Here is a 15,239-nt window from a genome sequence, read left to right on the forward strand (position 1 = left end):
TCAGGCCCTTGTATTCCCAATTTGCTGTCCCTTCATTTCAAAAGCTTGCTTCACACCACTTTGTCTCCCACCCCTTATTATAACTACTTTAATGGACTGCTATTTCATGCTCTAGTAATTAGGATATGTATTCCTCTTCTCCATTTTGAGAAACAATTCTTAACATCTAATCACTACATTTATACAATATCAGTTGTGAGAAATTGAAAAAAAATGGCAGGAAGAGGAGTTTGTTGGTGGGAAGATGGGGCAGGAACATTGATTTTCACATGCTGCCCACAGTTCTTGCAAATACCTTGCAAGAGAGTTTTACAACTGACCTAGACCTCCTCTTGAATCCTACCTCAGGCCTGTTTGGCACAAAGACCCAAACCAACAAGAATCAATTCAAACTGTTCTATTTCTGTACAACTTGAACTGTCTAGAAATAGCTGAGTCATTGCTAATAATTAGGATGGGGGTTGTTGGTCTTTTTTTAAAAAAAGATTTGTTTGTCCCTGTCTATATTCCTTTTTCCCTATAGCCTCAATCCCTTTCAGCCACCTGTATTTTGTTGTGTTTTTCTGCCCCTTGCACTACTACCCAGAAAATAGTAAGTATGCTTTTTAATTTACTTCTGACCAATCTAATTTTGTTCAATCTGGCATAGGAAAAACAAAGAAGAAATTAAGTAAAAATCAACCCCAAATTATCACTTTCCAGCTCTCCCACCCATTACTTTCAACATTGCACAATGCTGAGAATCAGCTTACTAAAAATAGAGAACACTTCTCTAGACATGACCATACTTGTGGCTCTCATCTCAAAAGAGTTGTTCTTGCCTGATTAGATTGGCGTATTAAGTGATAGAGACCATGTTGGGCTAGTCCTATCTGTCTCTGACTCTCCTCAGAGCTAACCAGAGAACATTTAAAGATCTGGCCTTCATTACAGTTAGAATCCACACACCTTGAATGCAGCATTTTCTTATTTTCACTATCCCCTGGGAAAAATTACTGTTTAAAACCTAAGCTCAAAAGTATCTGAAAGAAATGCCAGTAGCTATGGTATTTCAGATCATCATTTGTGAGAAGCAATAAGATTCGGGAAGAGCAGATGAATGGGAACATCAGCAGCAAATAAGTATGATAAAGGTAGCAAACCCACATATTTTTCCAAGTTCTTTGAAGCCAGGAAGTTTTAAATAAACTTGGAAGGTGGACTTAATTTTTATCAATTCAGAGAACTTGGCAGCATCTCTCTATGCCAGATGAGGTCACAAATCAATCTCAAAACACTTCTGACAAAGTATAAATACCATAGCAGGGTATGTCTAAGTCACACTAACATGTCTGGCTGGCATAACTACAATAGCAGAGTTGATAAGGTACTAACCAGCTTATCCACAGCATTCTTTTCATGAAGAGGTCATTTCTTCTTTTGTGCTAGGAAGTGAAACAATGCCAAAGCATTCCAGAATTGCTTAAACAAACAGCAGCATCTACCTCCACTTAGAGGTTAACTGTTTGTACTTTTTTGGTAGCTTATTTTCTCTAGAGTATAACATAACACATTAGGAACTTTAGCAGATCACCTGCCAGATATATCCTTTATTCTAGGAAGTGAATCAACTTTTTTTTTGTTACAGTATTTCTGGATTACAATTGTCTTCTAGTTTAAGCCATGGTTTGGCTTCTTAAACTTAATTTAACATTCACTTCCTTTTGGCCTGAAGTGACTTTCAACTCTGTCTTAAGTTTTGGTCTTGAATAGTGTTCGAGCAATAGGTATAAACTTATGAAGCATGATTATTTTTAAAAGTCTGCTGCCAGTTTTCTGTCAGGTACCTCACTTACATTAAGAGTTTATCATAGAAACTTCATCTAGACTTCACACTAGAGAGGGGGAAAGGTGAAATATTCAAATAGGAATGTGATCCTTCTCCTCTGTCCGGTGCTGGTGAGGCCACCCCTGCAGAGCTGCAGTACTGTGTCCAGTTCTGGGCTTCCCTTTACAAGGAGCCGGTGACACTCTAGAGACTCCAGCAAAGGGCCATACCATGGACTCAGAGAGCCATCCCTCCTAGGAGGAACAGCTGAGAGACTGTTTAGCCCAGTGACAGCTGGGAGAGGGTTGGTGGGGGGCCGGGGCCAGAATCTCATCTATCTGCACACACCTGAAGGGAGGGTGTGCACACTGACTGCAGGTTGCATGCAGTGGTATCCAGGATCAGAGACAACGAGCACAAACCGAAACACAGAAAAGTCTGTCTGAACATCAGAAAACACTTTTTTAATGTGAGGGTGACTGAGCACTGCCACAAGTTGCCCAGTGGGTGTTGTGTCTCTGTTACACAAGATACTCGAAAGCCTTCTGGATATCATCCTGGACAATTGGCTCTAAGTGGTCTTGCTAAAGCGGGGGGGTTGGGCCAGACAATCTCCAGAGGTCCCTTCCAACCTCAACCATTTTGTGATACAAGAGAAAACAATTGACCAAGTTTTTGTTTTTCAATTACTATAGGTATTTATTACTCTCTGGCACAAAAAATTAGATCTTTGATTTCTCTGAATAGAATCAGACTAATATCAGCAGAAACACAAAAAGTAGCATCAGAATCTCTGATATGGGAATGGTTGGATACTACAGACTCCTAGAATTTAAGTTTAAAAGCAGCAGTGGAGAGTTTGCTTAGCACCACTTTCTGAAATAAGCTGTAGATATAGTGTGGGAGCAAAAGAACCACTGTATATAAACAAGAGGAAAGAAAACAAGACTACTCAAATGTACTCAAGATTTAGAAGCTCACAACACTGATGTTGTTTCCATAGTAACTAATATACTTGAAAGCAGGGGAAAAACAGGGTGAGGATTTTAAAGGACAGCACCACATACAGATTAAAAGCAGATACTGCCCACCCACTGATGATCTGAGGTTTGGACTGATGAATTTATACAGTTATAACAAAAAGTATCACTTGTTAAGGGAGTCAAGATCCAATGAAACTACCCTACTAACAAAATAAGTGTGAAAGAGTAAAAACAGCACAGTGAAACACCCCTAGTACTTGACAGCCTGTCTTCCAACTCTTTAGCAGGCTAAATCCAAGATTAACGCTACACTACCAGTTAACGCAGTTGTGCCTTGGGCACTCACCACTCACTGTGAAAGGTGGTGTCCAATGTTATTTCCCTCCTTGGTCAGAATAAACGACCTATGTGACTCCAAAGAAAGACAGGATAAAGTAGATAAGAAGGAGCATGCATTGCACTAAGCTGAATCAGGTAACTCAATTGTTTTGCAATGCTTATGTTTTATAGCTTCTTGCCCATGCAGTTGACAGAGTTGATATAATTACCCTTTCCATAAAAAAATACAGGCAAAGAAGAGAATTTGTATTTTTGAGCTTAAAGAAGACAAAGGAAGACAATGTCAGTTCTAGAAAGAATATTTAATAGAGGACAAATGCTTGGTAATAGAAAGTGGAACTATGATTCTGCTGGATCAAGGCCTTAATTGGTCTCTTTCACAGTAAATAGTAAATGAAAGGCGTAAGACCACTGAGGGAGTAAACCCCTGTACACAATTCTTCCTTTTATCACCATTTCTGAGAAATGAAATAACATAAACTTGCAATTTAAGTGCTGTCTGTACTCAATAAATGGTTTTTGCACCAATGGCAGAAAAGCCTTATGAACTGTATATTTCTATACTACATCAGGCTGCATCTGATATATAGAACAACTTCAGAGTTTTCAACCACATAAAAGGTACTTGGGAGGCAAAATCCAGTTTCGAGCTAATTAGCCACGTAGCACAGCTGTATGCAGTTTCATCCTCACACACGTCCAGAGGCACGAACCAAAGGAATTCAGAATCACAAGTGCCAGCCTTCTGCCCTTTGTAACTGACTTTTCAGGAGTAGGATCGCAAAGACATTCTTGCTTATCATAAAAAGGAAACGTCATGGAAAGGTCAGTCTGACGCAAAGTTTCAGAAGGGTGCTAACAACGCTCTTGGGATCTTCAGAGCTACTCAGTTAATGTCTGTGAAATGAAATGAGTTCAGTGTACAAACTACTTGGTTTGGTGTAATAATAAGTTTCAAGTGTTCTGCCAATAACGAACAGGTAAAGTTGACATCTACCCAAGACCACTTCAGTTGATTTGTTCCTCATCTGAAATTTCTTTCAAGTACCTTATCTTTTTTGAAATCAGGATCCTAACATCCACAGAAGAGGTAGAATACCTAAGCAAATAAAATCTACAGTAGTTTCCCAGATTGATATATTTCAATATTCAAATTATGCAGAAAATTCTGGCACGGGATTGCTAAATTTTACTTTTGTTATTAGAACAAAATAAGGAAAAGCCTGATTTTTTTCCGGCACTGTGGTGCAAAGGATGTAGGTGGGGAGTATAATTGACACTAATTATTTGTAGGAAAGGTCAGGGTTACCTTTTACCAACACCGTGAGGCAGCTGATTATCTGTCACATCTCTGGAACACAGTCACGAATTTGTCAGTGACTAAAGGACAAGCAGGTCTTGGCTAGCAATCAAACTTGGCAATGTTCAACAACACAGCACAGCAGATGTCTTTTTAAAATAGGTAAATTGTAAGGCATTAGATAGTGTAATGCTAGATGTCTGCAATGCTGAGAAAACGTCGATAAAGGCTACTGTTTAAGCACTTAATAGGTGACTTGGCAGTATGAGCTTCTCTGCATTTGAAGAGCTAAAAAGAACAACTATTTCACAAAATTCCAACTCAGTTTTGAACTCCCTCAGAAAGTTTTCAGTTTCTACAGGACATGTAACTTAATTTATTTGATACACTAAACAAAACAATTGAACAAAAACTGCACATAGAAGGTGTAAGACAGACAGTTATGTCAAGGTATCTGGAAAATAAATGTTAGATTGGGTAGTTTAAAAATATATAGTACCTCAAAAGTTAGTGAATTTTGTCTCAGAGTCTCATGAAATACCCTTCTAAATGATGAAAATTATCATACCATATTATAATTATTATTCTTGCTGAAAAATCCAACCAGAGATCTGTTACATATTGTCTGATAACTGATTTGTTACCAGGATACTCAGTGCTCGAAGAAAAAAAGTTGTTTGTTATTTAGTATGTCCCTTGAGAATTTTATTGTGCATTAAGTGAAATGAAAATTCCACAACTCAGATCCTCTTACTGGCTTTTCAAAAAGTGGAGTTTACAGGGATGAGGCAGGTCAGTTGCAAGCAGCCTTGCCTTAAATTTTAACTCAGAACTCTGATAATGGAAGAAATCCATAGACCCATGTACTACTACTTAAGAAGTTAGCTTTTTCAAACAAAATCCCTAAATGAAAGAGTGTTAACAAATTAAGTGAGGCTTCACTGTATGCAATTTTAGATATATACATTATAATAGCAAAAAGCCCTTGCTTTGCAGTGATTACCAGTCAGTTATTAAGGTTATGTATAAACTTAATTTTGTTGGAGTATAAATAGTTCATTTGCAGTTATGATAGGCAGTTCTGCAGCAGTCAGTTTAAATACCATCAGCTCCAGCTTTTGCCTACATGTACATACATTCAGTAGTGAAACAGTATTGAGAGATTGCAGTGGAGAATCCTGACACCACCACTCTTCTTGGTGCTGAGGAATGCTATGTCCAGGGGATTATAAAGCTCACCTGGGCATTTCCATTCCCTGAAATTCTTTAAGTAATACTACAAAAGTTTCGTGCCAAAGCAGCAGTTCTGGGGAAAATTTCTAATTTCCTCAGATGTTTCAGGGTCATGTTTCTATAAATAAATTTTGTTAGGGAAAGAAATTGATCACTTGGGCTCTCCAGATAATGGTAGTTTTGATTAGTAAGACTTTAGACTAGCGAAACAGGGAGAAAAATAGTTATCCAGACAAGTAGTCCTGGTGCATAACAGTTGTCAGCTTTCTTTCCTTTCTTGCCCAAGTGCACTGCAGAATTGTGCTGTTCAAGCTTCACAAAGCACACCGAACTCTGGCTCCTGGTATTGCAGAAGTTAGTAAGCAGTAGTATGCAACATGATACTCACAAAGGGAAACACCAAAACTTTTCTTAGTTCTCCTCAGCAGAAACACAAGGATATTTGTGAATCAATCCAAAACTATTTTGAAGCACAAGGGTCAATAACTGCAACAAGCAAACTAAAAAAACCTATTTTGCTTTTAATTTGTAACTGACCACCTTTAGTTAACAGCACTTTGCTTAGTGTAAGCCAACAGCAGTCTCATGCTTACCAGGTAGAGTAACTACTTTTAATTCCAGTAAAACAACTTTAAAGTTTAAAAGCAGGAAGGTTAACAAATCGTTCTGACTGACTACAGGAAAGTGGCCCAGAATCACATGACTGTTTTGTGACAGGCCTATAACTTTACCCAGAACTCATGCAAATGCCATGTTTCATCTGGTTTCTCCTGAATGTATCTGAACAAGGAGGAGGTTATTATGTCTTCTCACAGAGTGACAAAACAAGACAAGAAATATAACAATCCTGGTATCCTTTCTGAATAGCTAATCTTTTATTTAGGAATAGAAAGATGTTGCAGTGCCAAAAATTAACAGAAAAACCTGACTTTAAATTGAGAAATGACAATCAGGATGAGGGTGCAAGGTTTCTATAACATCTCTGAAATTGTAAATCCAGCTGTTACTCATCCAATTCACCAGAGCCAGGCTGATCTCAGTAACACTCAATTTACCAATCCTGTATAAGGGTTTCACTAGATGTGAAATGTATGTATCCACAACCTACTTATAATTATCAGTGTCTGGGACTCAGTTGCAACATTCATTCAACCTTTTTTGTGTCTAGCTAGCTAGTATTAAAACAGATCAACTTTTCTAGAGCTAAATATTTTCAGTAACTTCAAAATACCTGAAGCTGAAAAAAATCTGAACAATGTTAGAACAATGAAGAAGCTCTTCAAAGACAAAAATATTGCCACTTTTGAGATAGGTAAGTAAGCACAGACAAGCAATCTGCCCAAAATCATCTTATGGGCCAATGGCTGCAACATCAAGAAATCTCACCTTCCTGATTTTTTTGCCATTCTTCTGCCCAGCTCCCCAGAGATTCCCTGTGATCTGACATCACATCAGTGGCAGCCCCAGGTTCCTGCATCAGTCCACATGGTGAGATACATGATTTGCACTATGACCTCCTTTAGCTTGGTCAAGGCCCTAATCAATTGGCCCCAGTTGCTTTCCTCTAAACCCATCACTGCTTCCAGTAGCAGCTTTTTGAATTTTAACTTCCCACTTGAAAACTTCGATGTACAATCAATAAACTTGATTTTGTATTCAACATGACTAAAGCAAATAGTCAGGAACAGACAGGAGAAATCTTATTGCATTTTGGTGTGAAGAATAATTCCAAATATATTCCTCCTTTTTAATGAATTTTCAGAAAACTTAATAACGTATCACTTTCTCCTTCTCCAGTGGCATATATTTTAAGAAGAGAAACTCTGAATAGCAACTTTTTTTACGAGTACCAAGCTGGGTTTTTTTTTCCATTGCTCAAGGTCAAAATTGAGGAAATGTTCAAGCTTCTAAGTGAAACAAGAGCCCAGAGTTTTGAAAATATGTGAGACAGAACTGGTATTTCTAGTGTATCAGTCCAAACTGAAACAGAATTCCATTTCCCAGTTAGGAGCACATAGCCAACTTGCATTTGCACAATTGACTGTAAGGTGCACTCCTAGTGCCAATTCCACTGTTCGAATCCTCACACTACTAGGTTCTGGCTCTAAATTCAAGGATACAGAAGAAAAAGATTGGGCATGCTATCTGTCCACCTCCAGCCTGTACAAGTCCTTTATCCATACACAGAAAACACAAAACATTTATTTTGTCCACCTTTTGTCAGCATTCCAGAAGGGGGAAGGAGAAAGGCATTGTACAGTAACTGCTGACCCTGAAGTTGGCAGCCAGGCCCAATCCCAAATACTGAATCTTCTGTCAGTGGCAGCAACAAATCACATGACAGGACTCTGTCACACTGCCACTTTTTCACTGCAAAGGCACAGGTGGTTACCAAGTTAGCAGTACCTTAGCTGTATCACAACTTTAGGTCCTGAACCACAGCTTTATGGTTCCAGGCCACTTACTCTTAGGCTAGGAAAGCCCTGAAGGTGGAGGGCCACAGCCAGAGCCACTCTTGAAGTCTAGAACTCAGGATGCACATTTTCTACACAGATTTATTATTCTCTTCCCACTTATTAAATCCTAATCTACCAAATTGGTCCAGGCCAGACTAGATCATCTAATTGATGTGCTTTTAAAGGACAGTTATGCTGACACATAAGGCTGTAAGTTTATGTTATTTCTCTGAGTTCATCCAGAACTTATTTCTAAATTTAAAGATCTAGTTACAACCATGGGAAACAAGCTATAAGAATTCAGAAAAAGTAAAAAACTCCCCTAATAGTAAGAACCATCTTGTAATCTTTTTGGTGCAGAGTGTCCATGGCTCTGTCAGAATAAAAATATAGTGGTGAAAGCTGAACTGTTCCTCAACACCTAGTATCCCTGCTAAGAATAACTAAATACACAACTGGAAAAGTAAGACTTCATAATTAATACTATGAATGATGAGGGATGCAAATATATACAAAAATAAAATTCAAGAACAATGAAAATTTTATTGACTATGGAATGAATAATGGGATTTGAATAAGGACAAATCTCAGTTGCCAGCTTATGTACTTTCTTGTCAATTTCCATTTTAGACCTGGAGTATCAAGAAAAGAAGTGGCACTGAGTCAGTCTTACAACACACCAAAAAAAAAAAATTTCATTTTCATCCATTCAGTACAGTTTTGTAGATTGCAATGAAAAACGTATTTCACAACCAATCGTTTTCAGTACGTTGGCACTGTAACTTTACTTACAGCTAATTACTAATGGAGTTTATTTTTAAAAAGTATTTGAGGTGTACCTTGAGATACACTTGAGGTTTCTGTTCTGACAGTAATCACGGAGTCCCCAAAGAAAATGTAGGTGGAACCAATTATTTTTATTGAAAGAAAAAGAGTTCTTTGTTACTAAAAGGATCTGAAAAGCATGATTCACAGCACAGAGAATATTCAAAGTTATAGTATGGTGATTTTTATTTCACTATGAGAAAAGCAATTTCCAAGAGCTGGAGGGAGGTAGAGTTTCACTGTATAAACCTGAAGACTTCCTTCTATCAGATTTAGAATTTAGGGAGATATTTGAGGGGAAAATTAAAAAAACAAGATTCCAAATCTGTGCATTGACATCAGGTCCTTAACTAAGTTTTCCTACTACAGTAAAAATTTTAAGCAGCAAAATGTGTAAAGGGTACATCTTGTTAAATAATCAGACAGGCTTGGTTTGGGCTCTTTTTGTTTTGGTTTCTTTTTTCTTTCCTAAATTTTCATTAAATTTCTTGATTTCTAGTAATTTGATTTCCTGAATAGTAATAAAATTATTTTTTTAAAAAGTGACAAGAAACCTCAGTAGAGCATTCAGAAATCACATGAGTAAATTTTGAACAGTAAACTCTTTCACTGCTTCATATACATTTATTTTCTAAAGTACCTACACTTGGTAAATTAACAGGTGAACATATATGTGTCACAATAAGGTAATGTGAAAAAAAATTATATGGAACAGGTCATGATTTTCAGGATTCTTCTCCCATTTTTTATATTTGCCTTTACATTTTATATACCTTTATTAATCAGACCTATTAGCAGAAATACGTGAAGTGATAGACACAGAATAACAATAAATAACAGGATCTAGATATTGTCATAAGGTGTCAGGATTTGTGTTCCTAGAGTAAGTAAGTGTGAACTCTGTTCAACAAGAGTAGCTGTGTGAACTTTCATAGCTCTTGATAAAAACTATTAGTCACAATTAGCAGCTACAATTGAATTACTGGTAACTCTGAACTGAGCAGTTATTCTAATTCTGCACAGTTAACACCTTTCAAGGGAGTGCTGTGTGGGTGTATGTGTATTCCCAGGCTCCAAATAAAACTCAGCTACTGTTCCATACTGATGCAAGACAATTTTCAAAAAACAGAGAACTTGCACTTCTCTCTTGTGCAGTATTTGAAAACAAGTTTACAAGAGAGTTAACTGCCTTTGCCAGGGGATGCTCTAGACAATTGCACCACAGTGAATTATCAGGGAGCTTTCATGACTACCCTGAAGCACATAAATTGTTATGGATAAAGCCACATCAAAATGGTTTGGTGTCTATGCATTAGCCATATTCTATCCCTTAAGACAGATAAATGACAGGAGAGAGATCTCACACCAAACAATAAGATAAATTATGTTGGAAAGAGAGAAATCTTTTCACTTAGATGCACTCATAGGAAGGCCAGGGAAGTCACTGTATTTCCTAACATGAGCTCTTTGCTCCTTATTTCCTGAAGAGGAACAGCTAGCATCAGACCCTGCACAAAAGGTATGTAGTGGATACAGCCATCCCATCTCTTCTCCTTCATATTGTACCAATAACACGTGCCCTTGGTACTACCAGCAGGACCCCAATGACCAAGCTTGCCTATAACCACCTGCTTTGTGCAATTGAAGATTTACACTGCAGTAATGTATACACTTTGAGAACGCTGCTATGAGCCAAAAACTTGTGGGAGCACAGCACCTAGGTGGGCTTCCAACACTTCCACTGAAAGCTGGAAAATATTCAGAGCTAGTTCCTTGTCTTTAGGACTACAACAGGCATTCTACAATGAGGAAATAAAATTTGAGTGATGCTGTATGCCTTCTTTCTAAGGAACTCTAAATCTGTTACTGTGGTCTAAGCAAATGGAAAGCTCTAGTGTTTTAAATGACAGTAGCATTAAATCTAGTGATAAACATAAGGAGTTTTCAAGGAAGCCAGAATCTAAAGTAAAATTCCAAGGTTCTGAAGGGCTAACTTAGCTGAATTATTTATTTTTTTATCACTTGCTGTAGCTTGACACACGCCGATGTTATTTTAGAACACTAGATACTTATGAAAAACATCCATTCATTACTGGCCACATCCTGAGTAGTATGTGTCCATTACATCAGCTGAGCTAAAAGGTGTCACTGCTTCCAAGCACTCAGACTCCAGAGAATAGTTACTTTTTAAAACAGTTTCCTACTGTTTCGTCCGGAAAGCCCAGTGCAGTCAGAACTTAGTTTCGAAACTTTACAGCACTTTTAGTTGCCCAAATCAGACATATTCAGAAACATCAAAGCAATTTTTGTTTATAACTCTACCATAAAAATGCCAAGCCAAATATTTAGTCTCATCTTTGATATTTGGAATATTACAAATAGAAATAATAGTCAGAAGTATTGTTTCTTTGATTGGTCATCAGTGATGTCACCAGTTCAGGAAGTTATATAATCACATACTGTACATTCCAAACGAATGAGCTGACTCCTAGTCTTTTTAGCTGTAAAGTTACACTTTCACACTTTGTCAATGAATTAGCATTCATTGAAGGTCTATAAACAGAGTGATATGCGCACTTCTGAGACTCATCAGCTTAATTTATATATAGTCTGTTGAAAGACTGGCTTGCTAAGAGCATACCTCAGAAGAGAACAGAAAAACAACTGAGCTTCTTCTACTGGAGGGGCTTCCACCTACAGGAGATGCCAGAATTAGCACTAACATTTGGTTAAGTGGTAGGTAGGAGCCCTAACTGTGTAAGTAGCTAGCTCAGTGTATAGAAAACTGTATGATGAGAAGTCAGTGTTTGATGTGCTGAACTCAAAAGAACCTATTCTGAATTTCTGCAAGTCTTGCACCAGTTTTAGTAGCCTCAAGTTTCACACACTTCAGAATTGTATTAACTCATGTTTATCATTGAGATCTCATGAATTTTCTCTTTCATCAAGAGAAATCAGTGTCTCCTTTTACACTTTCCTGCAAGTTTTCCAGATACTCTAAAAGGCTACCATCTTATTTGTCTTTCATAATTTCATGCTGATTTACATATCACTATAAGGATACTTAGACTGTAGTTAAATAGCAGATGATGCAGTTAAGATTCCTTCTGCTAGTTACTAGAAGCTATTGAAGAGTCTGCACTTCTTAATGGCCTCATCCTCCAGTGAACTGATGGCAAAAAGTACACTTAGGTGCAGAAAAGCATTTTAAAAAGAAGCTTAGCCATAACAATATCTTCTCATAGTGTCTTGTCTATTTAACGGTATAAATTTATATTTGCACACTACATTTCCAGCATTTCAAAGCATGCAGCAAATACAGAAACATAAGCAGGTATCTGCTTACCAATCTGACAAGTCCTGCCTGTTTGTTTTGGTTGGGTTGGGGCATGAAACAGGAGGGAACTGACGTCAGAGCAAGCAGTAGACCTGAAGAACTGGTAAGAGCACATTAACTTTTCCCCATCTATGTCAAACTAAGCTAAAGGCAGCCAAAAGAAAGGACCTCTAAGAACTCTAAACCTATTTTATCTGCTTTGAAGGAGTTATCCACATTTCAGTGTACCCATTTTGCAATTTGCCTTTACAGAAAAATTTGTCCAGTCTTTTCCCTCTCAGGGGAGTTCTGATATCCTTGAAAGCAGCAATGCTTCTCTTGCCTGCACTATACATGGTCTGTGGAGAGATGTGAAAATACTGATGGTATTTTTGGCCACGTTGTCTGTACTGGATTGGTCTCACTTATTTTTAAGTGTTCTGAAAAACAAAGAGGGCAGATTTCTTTCTAAAGAAATTATACACAGCCCTATTATGACACTCCCAGATTTTTTTTTTTTGTTTGTTTGTTTTTACCAGAATCATCTTATTCTAGTTATTTGGTTGTATAAGGTAAGAAAAAGCACAGGGAAGCAACTTGTTGCAGTGTGGTTAATTTTAACCACCATATCAAATATCAGCTGCCATTCAAGTTAATCAAGGTATTCCATTATTATTATTATCAGGTTAAGAGAATGAGATCATTAGCACTGGTCAAGCTATAAAAAGCTGTGGCATAACTGAAAGCTGATGCAATCCTAAAACAAACTTAGAAAGAAGCTTGTCTTTTCCAAATAGATAATTTAATTTTCTTAAATATCATTACATACACGCTTGAAACAGTTACACTTTTAATTAAAAATATCTGGATTGTTAATACAATGCAAAACATTCACTGGGTATCTAGCCTACTCCTCCAGGGTAGGAGTTATTAAAGTGCTTGTAAAAGTAACATTGTAGAGTTTCATTTTCTTTCTGGATGACTTCCACCACATTTTACCAGTACATTTATTTTCTAAAAGGCTAGGTCTCATTTTACAATGAGATTTGAATTATGGTCACACAGATTCACATGATCACAGAAAACATCCTACAGGCCCAATACCATCCCAGGTCCCATCTCTGCAAAATCACTGCCTTTAGCCAGTGCTTTCTTTTTTTTTTTTTTCCAATTGCATGTAATGAGAGGTACAATTTTAAGTAGTGAGGTCGATCTAGGTATTACTGAAATCAAATTAATCAATTGATTTAAGATGCAGAAAAAATTCACTCCCTCACAACACTCATAGCTCAACAACAAGTGTAAATGGGGAGAGTATTTAATCTGTATAACAATTGCCTATTAAGTACTTGTTGCAAAAAAATAGTGTATGGATATATTATACTCTCTGAAAAAATTATTCTAAATGTATTAATAAAGCAATGATGACATTTACTGAAACACCACAAAACCAGATGAATTAATTACTTTAAATCAATGAGTGAATTTAGATTTGTATTTTTCATCTCTTACCTGCTGCATAAAGTATCAATTCTTCATTTTTGGGAGAGCTTGCACATTCAGCATGAGATGAAAATAAACACTAAACTTCATCTCTGAATTTAATTATTCTCTTTAAAGCAATTAACTAATTTTCTTTTTTCCCTGCCCCTCTCAAGAGGCCAGCTCCCAAACCTTAACAGAAGACAAACATTTTTAGCTGTACAAAATTACTGAGAATTTGAACTGTAATTCTTTTTTTTTTTTTTTTCAAGCAGTACAGCAGCTGTTAAGGGTCAGAAAAATAAGATGCCACAAAGCTTTTAGTGCTATGATTTCTGGCACAGCAAATAGATTACCAGGCAACATTAATATATAGCATTTCTTTTATGTGCACTCTACCTACTCTGCTTCAGGGAACGGGATATGGCTGGGAAAGAGTAGCAAAAAACCTCTTTCCTCTTTGAAAAACTTTAAGCCTAAAGGTAATTCACCCCCTCACTGATTATTTCAACCTAGTTAGTCTTGACTCTAAGCTCAAAAACTATATGTAAAACATCACTAGAAAAACCCTCAAGTGCGCAACTACACTTAGTCCTGCTTAAAAGGAACTCTCCTCCAGAGTTCTGTCTTTCCAGTGTAAAGTAATGAAGCAACAACATGCCCCCTCCCATGAGAAGAGAGCTCCATCTTCTACTGACTTGAAGTCTTACTACAGGATGCCCAGTATTATGATTACAGATACAGCCACACTGGTACAATCCATCACAAAGCTGTTTACTTATGATGTTTCATGAAAAACTTTTATTGGCAAAAGCCATAAAAATTGAAAGAGCCTTTCCTAAGCTGGAAACTGCCCTGACCATGGACTCTTATCTTCAGTGATGTAATTGGATTACTGAAGGCATAATTTCTGACAGGTAGCTCTAGCCACCAATATCATAAATTATGGCCAAGAGTCCTTGTCTATGGCTAAGCATCATAAACCGGAATTCTGACATAGCAGATGCTTGGCAGTTTCCTCATTCCAGATGGATCCTTGTGGTCTTCCTCCACTCATGCTAATATTTTAAGAGCTTTATTTAAGAAGCAATGCTTTATGAAGCATTTTCTAGTAAACCATAGCTGCGATTTGTAAGTTAATCTCATTAACAAACATTTACACTTACTAACAAGGTTCAGCCTCAGCAAGCTTCCAGTGCTGAGTGATGCACATGGAAATTAAGCAATCCTGAAGGCTTTCAGTAATCACCACTGCACAATGACATTATACCATTCTAAATGTATTTTTAAAAGAATATAGTCATTTCAGAGCACTGAAATACGAAATTTAAATGCACTAAAATCTGTTTGTTTATGCTCAAGCAATCACACATATGAACACAGAGAGTACCTGTTTTGTCTTGAGGAGAGACAGGCTATTTGGATATTTGAGGTAAGAGAAATATCCTTTCTAGTAGTGAAGTTAATATGGATGGAGGGAAGAGAGCACATATAGAGA

Source organism: Corvus kubaryi, unplaced genomic scaffold (genome assembly GCF_017639235.1).
Source record: "Corvus kubaryi isolate FWS band 111438036 unplaced genomic scaffold, C.kubaryi_AGA036_p1.0 split1-131, whole genome shotgun sequence".
NCBI lineage: Eukaryota > Metazoa > Chordata > Aves > Passeriformes > Corvidae > Corvus > Corvus kubaryi.